The sequence below is a fragment of the Mus pahari genome, chromosome 15 (assembly GCF_900095145.1).
Source record: "Mus pahari chromosome 15, PAHARI_EIJ_v1.1, whole genome shotgun sequence".
NCBI lineage: Eukaryota > Metazoa > Chordata > Mammalia > Rodentia > Muridae > Mus > Mus pahari.
In genome coordinates, this window is record NC_034604.1 from 80,875,190 (window position 1) to 80,893,495 (window position 18,306).

The 18,306-nt window shown below is 36.5% G+C and overlaps 1 pseudogene; it reads right to left on the minus strand.

The window, feature by feature from the left end:
* LOC110333363 overlaps positions 1-626 on the minus strand; it is a 757-nt pseudogene extending 131 nt beyond the window's left edge.
* Positions 627-18,306: the final 17,680 nt, after the last annotated feature.

The following is an 18,306-nucleotide window of genomic DNA, read 5'->3' on the forward strand; positions in this document are numbered from 1 at the left end:
ACTACTACTACTACTACTTCGTCTTCCTCTTCCTCTTCTTCTTCATCCTCTTCATCCTCCTCATCTTCCTCTTCCTTCTTTTTCTTGCTCTTTTCAGCCTTGACCACCCCCTTTTTCGCTGCATCAGGTTTTCCTTTAGCTCTGTAGGCAGCAATATCCTTCTCGTACTTCTCCTTCAGCTTGGCAGCCTTCTTCCCATAGAGCTGCTTGTCATCCACTGCAATGTTGTTCCACATCTCTCCTAGTTTCTTTGCAACATCACCAATGGATAAGCCAGGATGCTCACCTATGATTTTGGGGCAGTATTCAGAACAGAACAAGGACAAAGGAGGCCTCTTGGGTGCACTGGGGTCCTTGAACTTCTTTTTGTCTCTCCTTTAGGGGGGGGGGATGTAGGTTTTCATTTCTCTTTCATAATGAGCCTTGTCAGCCTTTGCCATATCTTCAGATTTCCCCTTTTCCTTAGCAGACATGGTCTTCCAACTCTCTGAGCACTTCTTGGAGAACTCTGAGAAGTTGACAGAAGCATCCAGGTGCTTCTTCTTGTGCTCCTCCTGGCAGGTTTGAACAAAGAATGTGTATGAGGTCATTTTGCCTCTCAGCTTCTTAGGATCTCCTTTGCCCATGTTTAGTTGATTTTCCTCTGCGAGGCACAGAGTTGCCCAGTGTCTGTCCGGCTCTCGCTTGCCCCAGCGCTGTCTCTATGGAGCTCAATGTACTGCCATGGCTGTGAGAGCGGGAGCCAGACGCAGCCTCCTCACTCTCTCCACTCTGTAACCTCCAACTGTATTTTTAGAGTAAATAAAAAGTTGACTCACAACTTTCCAGTGATGGCTAATGGATAAGAAACAGAAAAAATATAAAAATTTTCTAATTTTGAAGTTTTAACAGAAATGTGTACTGGGTAGTTTCTGTCATTTTGACACAAACTAGGAATGCCTGGGAAGAGGAAACTTCAATTTAAATTGTCTCCATATTTAAAGACTGTTTGAATATGTTTTATATTGTGGTGCTACCATGATATCTGGGAGTAAACATGAAAGGAAATGTTATGGTTAAGTAGTGGTATGTTTGCCACTTTGAAGAGGATCATCTGTGCGGCAAGACAAACTACAGTCACCTGGTAATAGGGAACTACAACTGAAGAATTGCCTCCACCAGAGGCAACTGCCTGTGGGCATGTATATGGGTTCATATCTAGGTTGTTAATTTTCCTAGGAGGGCTCAGGTCACTATGACTAGCACACAAATTGACTTGGACTGTATAAAGAATAGTTGACCAAGCAGGAGGAAAGCATGCCAGGAAGCAGTGTTCTTCATGCTCCTGCTTCTGCTATGCCTTGAGTTCCTGCCCTGACTTAAGTCACTCACAGAGTACGTGAAGAAAACCCTTTCCTTCTCCCAAGTTGTTTTTGGTCAGTGTTTTATCACCCAGACAAAACTGAACTAGGACAAGAAGATAGCAAATAAATGACATAATATTCCAGAAATCTAGGAAAGGACCAGGAACTATCTAGTACATGATGGCTATTTCACCTCTGTGTATTCATGCATGAATGAACAGCACCAGAACAACAGTCACTGGAAAGAGATAAAATTAAATTTCGAACTTCAGTCACATACTTTTATGACTAAAACTATAAGAACTGTATGAGAAAATGCATATAAGTATAGATAATACATTTATCATTTTATAAGAATCTTTAATCAACTTGAGAGAGTTGCAAAGGCTTTTATAGCAACAGAAGAAAAATGATTACATATTTTATGAACATTAGTAATGCTAATATATCATAAGGGAAGTTAAATAACTAGCAAAAGGAGGGAAGAAAATATTTCTGATACCTAAAAGAAATAATATTCAAAATATTAAAGGAAATACAACAAATTACTTATTATGGAGGAAGCAAAGAAATAAAAAGCCAAAATATTTATGAGTAAATGAAGAAATGAAACTGCAAATGATTACTAAAAAAGTAAAAGGTGGCAAGACTTTACTAGTAACAGAGAAAACCCAGGTAAAACACATAGATGCAAGAGGTAGGGATACAGCTCTTTTGGGAAAGTGCTTAGCAGGCAGGAGTAAAGCTGAGTTCAGATCTCCAGCAGCACTGAGATAAAAAGCCAGGCATGGTGACTCATACCTGTGACCTCAAAGCTAGGAATGCTGGCTTATACTTGTAACCACATAGCTAGTTGCGGGTAAAGGTGTATGTATGGGGAGACAGGAGAATTCCTGGGGCTCTCTGTCCAGCTAGTCTCATAAAATCAGTGAATTCCAGGTTCACCAAGATGCCCTGTCTCAAAAGCAAATGATAAGTAAATTAGGTAGAGTGTAATAGAGGAAAATACCCACTGCCAAGCTCATGTACACAAACATGTATACTCATATACATCACATACACAGAAGAAAGTAATTTTCAAAAAGTGGATGCAAATCTGTAAGCAAGTAGAATAACTCAATTAGGAACTCTACCCAAACAATGGAATATTCAAAAAATAAAATTTTGTATTTATGGTAGCTACCTGTTCTGAATTACACAGTTGAGTTTTGTAAGTCAAGTGGAAGAATAAACTAAATTGCAGTGTAAATTGGTGGTTAAATAAGGAAATAAAGCAACCAACATGCAGCAGAATATGTGCAAATATTCATTTGTGCAAATATATACTCAATCTTTGTGCATTTAGATCCATAATTGATATAAACTTTAGACATGTTATAAAATGATTACAAGTAAACCATTGAGAGCATCAAATTACAGGGAATGTGACTCAGGAAGCAAACCACAACATGAGCTGTCTGGTTCACACGGGTTCCATTTAAATATTTAAATGATATTCTAAAATGAACCACTAACTCCTGACCTACTTTCCAAAGAGCTCTGTTGAGAAGATAAAATAGGATGCACTACTTCTCTACAATATTGTTTCAAGTGCTATAAAATTCAGAGTACTTTAATAATCTGTTAGTTTGAATAATACCACACTTATAAAATCCCTTAAAAATACCCCCCAAAAGACAAAGAAATTTATTAAAGCTATATAAGTAAAAGGAGCACAATTAGATCTGCTTATTATTTTGCTATTCTGATTGAGCAAATACTGTTGACATGAAGACACTGAAAGAATGAATAACCCAGTGTCATTACAAGACACTAGGGTGTCACCCACTGTACTATTTCCAGCCATTAAAGGGAGGATATATTGTTGAGCACTGCAGAAAGCCTTGCACTCTTACATAGTTAATGCTCAATCCCTTCTTGCTGCTTTCTACTCTCTTTTAGTATGACTTTCATTTGATATTACATTTCCAACCTAAGTTTAAATTTGAAAACAGGTCACTCTTTAACTTCACTTTCAACTACATCAACCCATGAAAGTTTTGTGAAAACTGTGTAAAATCATTATATACATATATGTACATGTGTGTATGTGTGTGTGTGTGTGTGCGCACACACGTGAGTTTGCACACACATACACACACACACACACACACAGAGAAGGAGGGGCACACACAGGATATTCAACCTTTGTCTTTACTACAGTTGGAAACCAATGTGCTTCAGTAATGTGCTCTTGCAAATTAGTTTCATTGAAAATATAAATGTAAGGAATCAATACTGTAGCTGATTGCATAACTCAGTGGCATAATACCTCTTGTCACATGGACATATAAATTGAAATAGAAATTTTTATTATAATTCACAGTTACTCATTTTGGGTTTTCTCACTTTAGTTTAGCAGGATAAGCTATTAAAGATGCAGTGAAAACAGTACAGCAATCATATTATTGAAAATGTCAAAAGAATAAAAGTGTGCAATTTTATTCATTTTAAAGTAATTATAAAAGCAAGGAAGCCATTTCTGTTTGCTAGGCAATTATCTCTGAGAGGTCCAGACCTCAGGTGGAACCTTTTCAGAGACTTTCAATAATCACAAAAACAGTGTTCTAAGTTCTGGTTTTATTCATTGATCACTTTACATGTCAGTAAACCATTTTTCATAAATAATAATTTTATCATTTGTACTCCTTTTTACAAAGAGTTTTTTCTATTCTTTTGTATGTTAGAGTATTGATTTTAAAAGGAGGGGTGGAAAATAACCAGGTTGGAGGTATATCACAGTTGGGAATCAAAGGCAAGTGATAGGGCACTTGCCTAGCTGCACAAGGGCCTGGTTTCAATCTCCAGTACAGAAAATAAAAATAAAAATAAAAAGTTGAAGAGAAAGAAGAAAAATGACAAGGAGGAGAAGATAAAAAGAGGAAAGAAAAGAGAGAAAACGATTTAAGGAGGAGACACGGAAAATGAGAAGCGACCACTTCCAAAGTCTGAAATAAAACTCTAGAAGAGAAACAACATGATAGGTGTTTAATTCCTTCGATCTTTAGACGAAAAACAAGATGGCTATCTAAATCACTTCCATCTCTAGAAGAGAAGCAGCATAGTAGGTATCTAAATTCCATCTCTAGAAGAGAAGCAGCACAGTAGGTATCTAAAGCACTTCCATCTTGAGAAGAGAAACAGCACAGTAGGTATCTAAAGCACTTCCATCTTGAGAATATTTTGAATACATGAGAGACCCTCATTTGTTTCTTGAGTTTAACAGAAAAACAGCAGAAAGTGCAAGGTAGCCAACTAAAGGCTTTTCCATCCCACAGCTCTCTGTGACCACAAAGAAAGAACTGGGGAAAAAAGACATCTCCATTAATAGAAATGTCTAACTGGTACTTATCACCTAGAATTTGCCCTTTTGGGTAGCAATGGTCAAAATCTGGAATAGAAGTCCCTGCTAATTCAAGCCTGTAATATGCCCATAATGAAAAAATACTATTTGAAAGACCTTTGTTCTATGTGCAGTTATCCCAAGAATGTGAAATAATTTCAATATTAAGACATAGACCAACCCTCAGAATGCTGTAGTAAAACCAGAAGAAAGATGTATTTACCAAAAGCCTAGAACTTTCTTTGAGCAAGCTGAATCACCAGTCATTGTTACTACTACTACTAATTTCCCAAATTACTATAACACTAAATAGGAATAGTGATCTGCTTGAAGCTGTGTATAAAAGATTATTTTTCTTGACTTTGTTCAATCAAATTCTCTAGGTTGCCTGTCTGTTGGCACTACCTGTAATTCTAAAATATATATTTTAAGTCATTGCAAGATTCACTTTTAAAAAAAAAAACTCTGTCAGGTGTATGTGAACTTCATGACTGGCCTCATTTTTGGAATGGATGATTGTCCTTTCAGTTTATATCTGTAAAATAAGAGACTCTATAGGAGACAATTTGAAGTAGGACAATCTTGATATTTGATCCAAGTCATCATTTTGGAGCAGAGTCTAGTGTCATCTCCACCTAGATTCTAGATGATTGCCAAGTCAGGTTGAAAGAGGAATCAACCAGGATTCTGAGCAGATAAAATCAGGTAGAGGACATATTACTGTTCCTCATTTATGGGAATGTCAGCAGTTAGTTTTCAGTGGAGGTGTGTGTTTTCCTCTCATTGAGCATTCAGAGTACATAAGATTCTGAGAAAAACTTAGTAAAGAGTATGCAAAGGACAAAGAGATGTGGGGGAGGCTAATCATTTAAATCTTCTGTGCATTTTATCCTGAACCATCAGAGTTAAGCTTTCTAAAATGGCTACCTGTTATACCTGGTACTGATAAGATGACTCCTCAGGTTAAAAGTGTACGCTGTGAAGCCTGATGGTCTGCATTCAGCAATGAGGATACATGGAAGATAGAAGAACTGAGTCCTTCAAGTAGTTTTCTGACCTCTACACATCGACCTTGGCATGCACACACGCACACACACACACACACACACACACACACACACACACTCGTGCACACACAACTTACACAATAAATGCAATAAAATGGCACTTTCTTCTTATTCTAGATGAACTAATGGAACTCAGTATCCTTTAGTACACTTATAAAAGATATCACATCTTTCTGATTTCTCAAAAAAAGCCACGGACAGCAGAAAATTGGAGGAAAAAATCTCTGTCATGTTCCTTCTTTTGTTTGTTTGCTTTTAGAAAAAACATGGCTAAAATTCTCTCTGGAATGACGCTCATCCTAGCCTCTTTTTCCCCACTGTATAATACATTGAACTAGAAAGGATATGCACATTTAGTGTGACTATTTAAGGTATAATAAAAAATAATATGTCTCTAATCAGGACAAATATGAGATACTACACAATGATGAGTTTGCCAGGCAAGGCTCTATATAAGCCTGCTGGTGTCAAAGGTCTTCTCAATGCAGTTGACTCTCATTATTCATACCTATATACTACTACAAATTCATTAGAAACCTTGACTTAATGCAAGAGAGAAGACAAAATTAGGTTCCTAGGGTTTCAATTGCACTAATCAAGAGAACCAGCATTTCTTGAAAGTTTTTCAAATCCTCTTTGGTATCTAACTTCAATTCCTAACACTTTTAATACAGTTTTTCCAAAACTGTAATATGTATTTTTTTATCATAAGGCAATGCTTTTCAACATCATTCTGCTCAGAAATAGAATCATACTCAAATTTAAGGGATGTCACTGTATTATAAGGTCTGTTCATGAACAGCACAATGTTGTGATGAATGTGCATTTTGTCTGAGCATCACTGATTCGCAAAAGAGAGAAAGCCTACAAGACTAGGTAGGGTAAATGGCTTTGGGATCAAAGGAAACAATGCCTGAATTGCTTTGTGCAATATGAAGTCTTACAAGAGTTAGCCTTGTAGCTATATGTCTTTACTGAAATGACCTCAAATGTCATTCAAAATGGGCCTGTGATGGCAGATGTCTCAATTGGTAAAGTGATTGTTGATCCTGAGTTTGATACCTAGCTCCCAGTAGCAAGCCAGGAGTGATGGTACATTCTTATAAGAACAACACTGGAGAGGCAGGCACAGGAGGCTCCTGGCAACTCAGCCTAAATTATTGAGTAAGCCTTTCTTCTCAGAGACTGTTTCAAAAACAAAGTGAAAATAGTTCCTAAGAAATGACAGCAAAGGTTGAGTGGCCTCAGTATGCATGGCAATCCTATAGGTGCACTTGCACCCTGTGAACACACAGACATACAGACAGACAGACAGACAGACAGACACACACACACACACACACACACACACAGAGACACACACACACACACACACACACACACGAGGGGGTGAGGGGAGAATTATAAATTAAGATTTATTTTATTTTTTAATTAGGGCATCAGATCTCCTTGATGTTGGGTTGCAGGCAGTTCTGAGACCCCTGATATTGGTACTGGAAAGTGAACACAAGTCTTCTTTCAGAGCTGACATGAATTAAACCACTGGGCCATCTCTTCATCCCCTGGAATTAAAATTTAACAACAAGAACAAACAGATTCATGATAAGCACAATGATTAGACATAAGTGTTATTAGAAAATAAAATCAAATACTAAGAAAACAAATGAAAATAAAGCCAAGCACAGAAATAAGAAAAGATGTGAACAATTAAAATACCTTTAAAGGGTCAGTGAACTAAGTCAGTGGGTAAATACACTTGCTGTCAAGACTAATGACCTGAGTTTGATCCCAGAAATTACATTGTGAAGGAAGAGAACCAACTTCTAAACATTGTCCTATGAGCTGCACATATATAAACAAGTGAATTAATTAATGTAAGAAATGCAAATAACTTCAAAATGATCAATGTCAAAAGTGTTTTAAAATTTAAAGGAACAGAGCATGTAAACAACTTGCATACCTATAAATTGAAACAAAAAGTAGGAAAAGTTCAAACTAGAAATGAGCAGTTATAGACTAAATTAAAAATAAAAATAATGACGACTAAAAGACCATGGAAAATAATAGCAACAAACTGTGGAAAACAGGAAAGTAGTAGACAAATATCTAGTGGTAAATTAAATCCTACAAAATGGGGGAAAATATTCAGCAATATTAATAAAAAATTCAAACATATTTTCTTAAACTACAAACTAACCAAATAACTGTTAAGTAAAATGAAATATCAAGAACTCAGCAAAGAAAATGAAAAGGGTACACCTGAAACCGTGGGAGTTACACACAGATTCACAGACTGCACTACAGTCAGACAGCCGCCTTTGTGCACATCGACTCCTTGCAGGGAGCACTAGTCCAAGTGTAGTACAAAGCCTTGATTTTCTCTTTTTACTGCCAGCATACACTTCACCCATCACTCCTGTGGGTTAGGAGTTCACATCCCACAAGAGTACCTGGGACAAATGGTAAGTAAACACATCAGTCACCCCTTGTACTTAGGCAGGGTTAGCTTCCCAAAGAAATGAAGTTTAAAAATTTAGTAGAATGGATTATACAGTATAGTCTGTGTAAGTCCAACAGCTGCAAGCAATATGGTAGAGATACTGAGAACCCAGTAGCTGTTCATTCCAAGTCAAAAGCTGCATCAGCCCTAATCAGGCACTGAATGTCTGAAGATGCCTAGAGATTTATTGATCATCAGTCAACTCTGGAGGGCCAATCTGGGGTCTTATTCAGGGGAAGGGCAGCTGAAGAGATAGTGGTGGCAGCAGCAGAGTGCAAGAAGCAGCATCCAGGATCACTGTAGTTAGGCAGACAGCTCTATTTACAGCATTACCTTTCCTCAAACCTCTTCATCTCTGGGCCACAAGCTAAAAAGGTACTGCCCTTCTAGATTCAGCGGAGGTCTCCTTTCACATGGTCTTTCCTGTAAATGCCCATAAAACTCCCCAAATTGTGCCTTTTAGTTCATTCTAGATCTAATCAAGATTGAAAGTCTCAGTACACAGGACCCTAAACAAAAATATTCACAGTAACAATATGTGCATGCTGACCCAGTACAATGATGTTTTCAAACAAATCTCAATCAATAGCTGTAGCCAGCTGTGATGCCCATGAATCAAAGAACCAACCAATCAACAAACAAACAAACAAGTTTGTCACAAGAACACTAACAGTATTGGTATATGTACCTTGGCAGTAAACAACAGCTCTCTGATTAGACTTAAGACTTTCTCAATAAAAGGGACATCATTTCTAGTAGTGAAAACCTTGCTAACTACCCAGGAATGTCAAGTCATGTATCTTGGAGGAGAACCTACAACTACCACTTGTCTAAACCAGTAGAATTCCTAAACCTAAATATACTCTAAATACCTGTCCTTATACTCACAGATAAGTACAGGCCTCATTCTCCATCAAGGAAAGTTCTCTTTTCAACAGATAAAAAATATTAAAAAAAATAATTCCAACCAATCAAAATGTAGATTTCTGGAGCCCAGTCCTAATAGATACATGCACAAAACAACTCCCCACTTAAGGCTCAGGGAATGTTGTAGAAGAGGGGTTGGGAAGATTTAAGAACTAGAGGATCAGGGAATTTGCTGTGAGACTGTATCTCCCAGAAATGTCAGAGGTTACATCCATAAATTCTCACCAACATGACTGCATAAACATGAGATGAATAAAGATAATAGATATGCCAAAGGCCTTACAAAGAACTACACAAAGAACTGCAAATAACTAAGGAATAGGACAAAAAAATTGTCTTTTCCAGGAAAGATCACAGTAATTGGTTATCCAGTACCAAATGATCATCCCCCAAAAGCCTACATGTAAGCAACATAACACAAACTATATGTGTATGCATGCAAATATTTATATAAAAATAATTAACGAAAGGAGGACATAAATTTGAAAGAGAGAGTTATATGGGAGAATTTGAAGGGGATAAGAGATGGAGAAATTACCAGGCATGGTAGCTCACGCCTTTAATCCCAGCACTCCAGAGGCAAAGGCAGGCAGAGCCTGGTCTACAAAGTGAGTTCCAGGACAGCCAGAGTTATACAGAGAAACTCTGTCTCAAAAACAAACAAACAAACAAAAAACAAAACAAAAAAAGAGATGGAGAAATTATGTAATTATGTTCTAATCTCAAAAATAATTTTTAGTTTATTATTTTATTTATTATTTGTTTGTTTGTTTTTCATTAATTGGGAGAATAAACCATTTTTATAAACTTTACTGAGATCTTGGGATTCCTGTAGTGATTGTACAAACCATCAAGAACTTTCATATTTTCTGTTATAGGAATGAGCAAAAATGTTATTGAACTAACAGTATTAAAATACCTTGTTCTGATAATATCAGGAAGAAATCTGATAAGATAAACTTCTACTTTATAAAATGAAAACTCTACTCCATGACACCCCAAGCCCAGAGCACTTCTAAGATTTGGATATAAACCCACACATCATAGTTAAGCAAAAGTATTCTATTAACAAGAAAGAAGAGATGTCAGTGATAGATGAAACTGAATTAAATAGTCAAAAGTGGATTGTACAGATGGCAAGAAAGTGTGTCCCATTTTATCCCTTTCTACACAGATAATTCACATTAAAATATGAATGAAATATATACATATTCAAAATTAAGACATAATGTGTGACATATTGCTTAATTATCTGCAGGCATTTGAATTAAGATTTAATAATTTCCTTTGTTCATGACATATTATTATAGCCCTAGATGAAAAATAACATAATTTTTCAATGACTACATATTGTTTGTAAATATCCTATGGTAGAATCTTGGCAGAGAGTAAAAGTGATGTCCTTTGTCCTCCTTAGGAGAACACACAGGAAAGGAAAATGAGGAGCCACCGCCTAACTGCAGGACCCTCGTTACCCTCTGAAGGGCATTTTCTAGCACATTGTGTCATGAATCTCAGTTTTCTAGTGCATACTTAGTTTTATCCAGCTTTTCTTGGTGAGAAGTTCTTCTTAGGCAGAAACTCTTCTTTATTTTTTTTTTATTTTGCCTTTTCTGCCAAGAAATCATAGAGGAAAAAAAATTTGGTGAAGTGAAATGCAAATGCAAATTCCAAATCATGATTCCAAATCATAAAATATCTCCCAAGGGGCTGAGGCTGTATCTCATTAATAGAACACTCTTGAGGCATGCCTGAGGGCCCAAGTTCAACACTCAGTACTGTCCAAAGGAGAATGTCCCAGACAATTATTAGACCGCAAGGCTTATATCATCCAAGTCTGTGGCCTTGGAGCCCCTACTTCCACATGGGAATGATTCCAGTGCAGGACTCACAGAACTTCTGTGAAAAGTTTAGTGTACATGAACTCAAGTGCTTCTGTATCTTCAGTACTATTATATGAATTAGAGAAAATCACTATTGATATTTCAATACATCATTGGATATAACATGATGTCATAATTGTCTAATTTATTTTTGTCATCAAATAGCAAATAAGTGAAGCAGTTATAGACAACTTTTACTCTCCTGAAGTGCATGAAGAACATAAGAATCTAGTGGGTGACAGACAGCAGGCTGGGCAGGCAGATGAAGGCAATGGAAAGAGTGGGATGGTTGTGCCTGCTATTTTAAACAAGTTTCTTCCTTCATTTGTCCTTCATATTTTATCCTCTCTTAAAAACGAAATTGTTGAGGTGAAGTCAATGCTGTCGTACAAGCAGATAATTCTCTGACTTCAGGTTTTTGAAAGCCACATCCAAAAGTCTTTCAAAAAATACCCTTGATTTTCCATTAAAATTCAATTTGTTGACTTATGTATTTCAAGATGGGACTTCAGAGATCATTTTAAGAAATCAAAAGCTCTATTTTTTGAGACATGGTTCTTTGAAATGTTGATCCATTGACTGCCCTCTGGTTTTCAAATTTGGTTGCCGTTTCCTTTAAAAAATATAAATTCCCTAAGATAAAAAGCACTACTGCCTAGGTCCCCTTTGAAGACAAATCTTTTCAATGTTATACTCTAAAATGGCAAATTTATCTTTTAGCCGATCTAAAGAATTCAAAGGAAGTTAACATATGCTTTTTCAAGATCATAAATGTTTCTTTTTTCACATAAGGATCAGAAGAGAATCTTGATTGCCAAAAATACTTTCAGAATTCTACTATATGTATAGATCACGGAGAAAAGAAAAGGTCAAACTGAGATTTCTGACAAGATAAGATAGATGAAAGAACACACAGAAGATCCACTGAAGCCGTGGTCGCCACAGAAACGGGAAGCACTCAGATTAAATGTCATTGGACACTTGGGTTTACTGTTTACTTAGACAGTTGAGCTTCTTTTGCGACATTCATAAAGGGAGGCCAATACCTCAAAAGGGTCCTTGGTCTAAAGAAAACAACTAAGAAGAGGCTCATATTTTCATGAAAATTAACCAAATCTATGACCCTGAAAGTCGAACCATCAGAGGTTTTTGCACCAAGTAAATTTCTACACTCCAAAAGTCATCATCTTTACTAATAGCAGTGATGATTATTAAAAAAAAAAAAAAACTTCCTTAGATGTGTACTTTCTGAAACCTTAGATGTGTACTTTCTGAAGCCTGTGTGAAAAGCACCTGGGAGAAGTCTGAATACCAAGCTGATGAGATCAAGGAATCATGGCTTTGATGTTAAGGAATTGTTGCTTGTTTACAGCCAGGAAAATACTGGAGATGTATTATTTTTAAACAGAATTTTCCTAGTAATATAGATGAAAATATTTAAATAAATGCCACTATGTCTAATATTTACCTCAATATCAAGTCAGGGAAAACAGGATGAATATATTTAGGAATTCAGACAGATCAAAACTGCTCATACATTGATAATCACTGACTTAAAATACAGGTTTCTGGTGGTATGATTTCAAATAGATAGAGTAAGGCCTCCACATTCAGTTTTGTTTCCATGGTTCAAGTTATCTATAATTAACCATGGTCTGGATATATTAAATGTATATTCCAGAAATATAGAAGTGGCGCACTCAAATTGTGCTCCATTTTTAAGAGAGTAATGAACTCTCATAGTTCTATCCTGCCTCAGATATGAATAATTCTTTTGTTTAATATATATATTAAGTGATATATATATCACTTTGTAGTATTGAATGACCAGAACAACTGTCATGGCATTCTACTGTTTATATTTCAAGTAATCTTTATTGAATAATTGCCTTAAATTACAAGAGTAATATTATAATAGAGATACTAGGTCATACTACACAGAAAGAGAAGATAACTCTGTAACTATGTAGCAATACTGTGGGTGCAGAGATGAAAACAGATTTTATATATATATATATATATACAGATATAATGTATTCCATGAAGTTTGAGGAGTAAACTACAAGCTTTGGAATCCTTGTGAAGGATAAAATTAAATAGAACTACCATTTGATCCAGCTCTTCTATCTTGGGTGTATACAAGATTGAATCAAAGTCAGCACACTGTAGAGATACCTGCACACCTAAGTTTATTATGAGGGTGAAGATGATGAGAATATATCAAATGCATACATGAAAATATTACAGTGAAACACATTATTTTGTAATTAATACACACTAATAAACATAAACCTAACATTTCCTTATCTACTACAATATATATCTGCAAGCATATAGCTTTTTATACACTTTAGTATATTGAATATACTATTATATATGTCATATATTATAATCACAAATAACTTGATGCTTAAACATATAGAGACAGATATACTTTGCAATACCTAAAATAAAAATTCATGCATTAATATAATATGTACTTAGGTATTAACACCATGAAAGACAATTCTATACAAAATTACTGATCATTACTCCTGACTCAAAATTCACACTTTCATCATCTATGAAGATGATACATTAGAAATTAAATTTGTTTTTTAACAATTCCATACACATTTACTAGGATTCCTTACACTCTTACACCCTGTTAATCCTCCTCCCTGCCAAAAAGCTCTCTTCCAAATTCATGTCTTTTGTTTCATTTCGTGACCCACTATTAGCAGGCCTGTCTGTATGACCATGAGTTTGAAAACTGTCCACTGGAGTCTTGTGAGTTCACCAGTAAACACACAAAGAAGATAACTACTACCCCTCTCTGATTTATCATTATCTGGTAGTTTAGCAGGAAGGGGTGATGCTACATGAACCCATCCCCAAAGCTTAGCTGTTGACTTCCCGGTCTTTTGCAGACCCAGGTCAGGCAAAATGCAGCTTCTACAACATTGTTGCTATGCTTGTGCCTACCACAACATGCATTTCACATCCCCTTTTCATATGCCCTGGTTTTTACATTCCAGAGATGTCCCCTGAGCCTCAGGTGATACCTTTTAAAGAGACAACATTTTAGGGACAGCACTGGGAAAATGGTACAGTGGTTAAGAATGTTTGTTGGTCTTACAGAAGACCAGAGTTTGTTTCCCAGCACCCACACTGGGTGCTGTATTCCACTTGTATTCCACCCCCAGGGGATGCATTGTTCTCTTCTGGTCTCTGCGGGCACATACACATATGCACACATACTCATAAATAAAATAATGGTAATAAAAATCAATCTAAAAGAAGAAATTGTGTATCACGAACAAGTTGCTACCTGATCCTATTTGACCTCACAACTTAACTTTGGTATTCCCTTTGACACTTGATGCTGCTTTGTTTTTCCATGAATACCAGATGAAATTCACATTGAGACCCTAGTAGCCCCTTTGCTCCTGTGTCACTACTGTTGGTCCATGGGAAGTTCAATGTACACTGGAACATGCCATGCAGAGTGAGCTAAGAAAGCAGATAGGAAACTTGTTTTAATAACCTTTGAGTTCTGACTATACTCTGACCCTCTGGACACAAGTGTCTTTTTAAATATCTACTTACATTGGTATAACTATAGTCAAAGTCATATTTTGTGTTCCAAGTAATAGAGAAAAGGTCAGGTGGTGTGATAATCGGAAAAAGTTAGCACCTGGCTATGCAGGATCTCTGCAATCAAAAATGCCACTAAATGATTTTGAAATATGTAACTTATTTCCTATTTTTCTGTTTAGTTTAAAGCCTCTATTTGACTCTGGAATACTAGCACTAGGACAATACCAGGGAGTACATTATTTCACATGGAGATGTCAGATCAAAGCAAAGTAACGTGAGTAGTCTTGAAGTTAACCTGAAAAAAAAAAAACTTCATTTTTAAATTGGCACTTTAAATAATCACATTCTGTACTTATATTTTCTCATTTCAAATGGATCAGTTCATTATACAATACTCACACCTATGAATGGGACAAGGAAAATCACTATTCACTTAGCTCACTAGCTCCATTTTTACATGAAATGTAGTCTTCAAATATTCACGTTATTTTCATCTCTCCCTATGTTGCAAGTAACTGCAGGAAACAGACTGTTGCGATTCGTCAGTTAATCAATACCTTGTACATTAAAACCTCAGCATCACTCTCCACAGCTACCACACATTTAATCACTGTCATGGCCCTGTGTAATTCGGGAGTGTGCTGTGTACTCATCAATAAATATTTCATGCTTCTCTTTAGAAACTTATTTGCATTACCTGTAAAGTGCCTAGGAAAGAGGATGTTTTTATTGTTCTTTGCCTTTGTAAACCGAGATAGTACCCATTACCTTCCAGTTTAGATTGGATTTGATTTTGTTTTCTTGGTTTAACATATAAATATAAAGGTAAATTTTTATCCTGCCTCTATGTGTGTTTCTAAAGTGCACCAGAGTGGTTTTGTCTTACAAAAACTGCTTGACTAATGTTTGAATTATTAAAGCTCCTCAGAGGAGTTCCTATAATGGCCTTGTTGTTTAAGGGTGTCTTGTCACATTCATTTTTAAAGGTAGGGTAATGAATATGGAGAGAACAAGGTTGGTTCTTTCACAGCTGCTTTTCTAGATGCCTGTCAGACTCCAGCAGGCAAATAGCCCTGAGACCACACAAAATAAAAGCAAGATTAAGTCAAACTTACCCTTTGATTTCAAATAATGTAATGGCAGTGAGAACAAAAAAAAATTTTTTTCACTAAAAAATTGCTTCTAGACCTAAGCACTCTGGATGGGATTAACACACGACTACCAATTCTGCTCCGCAAGGTAATGCTGGGTTGTGATTTTTTTTGAATTTTTCTTTAGCAAGAAAAGAAAAATCTAAGATAATCTCTTGAGATGAGGGGGGAGAGAGAGACAGAGAGGGACGGAGGGAAGGAGGGAGGGAGAGAGAGAATTTATTTTAATTGAATGTTATGTGGAGGTAAACACTTTCAAATGACTGGTTTCTGTCTTAGTAGCCCCCTTTGCCCTCTACTAAATAGTTGGTGGAAAAAGTACAGAATTCATTAGGCTGAAAACATATTGTCTGTACAACAGGATTGAATGACAATTTCCCCAACACAGCCAGTGAAAAGCATTCTTTACAACCCAGATTTTCGACTTTTAACCTGGAAACTTAACAACAGAGGCAATTCTGTTTGCTTTGTTCCCTTTCAAACAGGGAAGAAAGCAATATCTGTTTCGTTACCAAACAGAGCAGCCAATATTTTATATTGCCGTAGTCAATTATGTGAAACTGGATAACCTTTCCCAGCTATTATGGTCTTCACATCTTTCTGTGCTCATGTTGCCAACAATTCAGAAGTCGCTTCAAAGCACCTCTGCAGTGCTGGAAAGAGAAGACAGCTGTTACTGCTTAGAGAGAGAACTGAGATGGCCCGGCTTCTCATTTACAAAACTGGGGCAGCGCACGTCAGAAGAATATCACTGGGAATGTGTGAAGCTACCGATCTAGCTCTTTCCTTTTATCGAGTAAAGCTTGTTTACTGAAACAATAAACAAAAGTTTAAGAACTTTCACAGAGAGAAGCAAACAAAACACACATACAAGAAAAACTCAATTCAAAAAATAAAGGCAGAAAATAAAATCTTCTAATTTATAGCAATGTTATTCTCAAAGGTACAGCTCTGGGATAAATCTACCACCAAGCTGATGTGTAAATTCAACAATCTTACTTTTGAAATCAATTAAACTTTGGATAATAAAATGTTTACTGTAAGAATTAATACCTGCAAACTTCACAGAGTTTTAGTGAATTCTGACAACCTGAGTCATTTTGACAATTGGATTATATTTGATGTACCAGATTTTCGAGACAGGGTTTCTCTGTGTATCCCTGGCTGTCCTGGAACTCACTTTGTAGGCCAGGCTGGCCTTGAACTCAAAAATCTGTCTGGCTCTGCCTCCCAAGTGCTGGGATTAAAGGGATGAGCCACCACGCTCGGCTTACATAACTTTTAATAATATACAATTTCCATTCTCTGAAATTTTTATACAACCTATTTTGACCCTTCTTATCTCCCAAAACTTCCTATATCTATCCTCCCTCATACCCTATTTCTCTTTGTATCCTTTATGCCTTTAAAAAAAAAGACACGATCTTTCACTGGCTCTTATAGTCTTTTTCTCTCAGTTCTATAATGTTACCTGAGCATTAAATATAGGAGTTGTGTAGAAACATATTAATTGGAGATAGGCAACCAAGAGTCAATTGACTAGTGGTGACTTTCTGTAATGGTGTCTGTCTTCTATATAAAAAAATTAAAAAAGCTTCTTTGATGAGGGGTGAGAACTACACTTTTCTGTGATATAAAGACAAGTATTAAGAGTGCAGTTAGAGTTGCACTCATTCAGGAAAGTGACAGTAGAAGATTCTCCTTTAGGTTCCATGGCCTCACCTGACATGAGTATTACAGTGTCAGGTGTGAATTGCCTCCTTTTGAGCAGGTCTTAAGTCTAATAAGATGGCTGTTGGTTATCCCCAGGACCACTATTGCACTTTTTGGAATACATTACCATACTGGTTATTGTGGTTTATAGGTATTGCAACTGAATAGGACTATTGATTGTTTTACTCCTTTGGCACCTTGCAGAGTTCCTTCCAATACTATGCAAGCTATTTCCAGGGGATATGAGGAAGACTTCTAGGTTGTATCAAAATTACTTTTTCTAAGCCCTGTCTCCAAAATGAGTGGTGTCTTCAGCACTCCGGTCTTACCTTTCTGGAATGCAAACAAAGGAAATAGCAATACCCTATATAACTTTTGAGATCTCCAGAACATTAAGCTCTATCGGAAGACAGGCAGCTTAAGTGGCCTTATGCAAACCATAGTATCAGCCTGGAGGGGGAGCTGGAGCATGGACAGGGTAAATGGTGCCTTGCCTTTGATTTTTCACAACTTAGAAAAATGTTAAAGAGATATTAGCTTGCACATTTGAAGAAGGAAATTTGGCTTCAACAAAGTCGTGACTTACCTTATGTTAACCGAACATGACTCAGTAGATCCAGGGTCAGGACTTTCCTTTCTTTTGGCCAATATTCCTTCTTGTACTTTCAAGAAAATTTGTGAAAGAACAAATGTTCACATTAACAACCTATGATTCTCTTTGTGTATTGCATTTCACATGTCCCCAGGGGAAGGCAGGAATA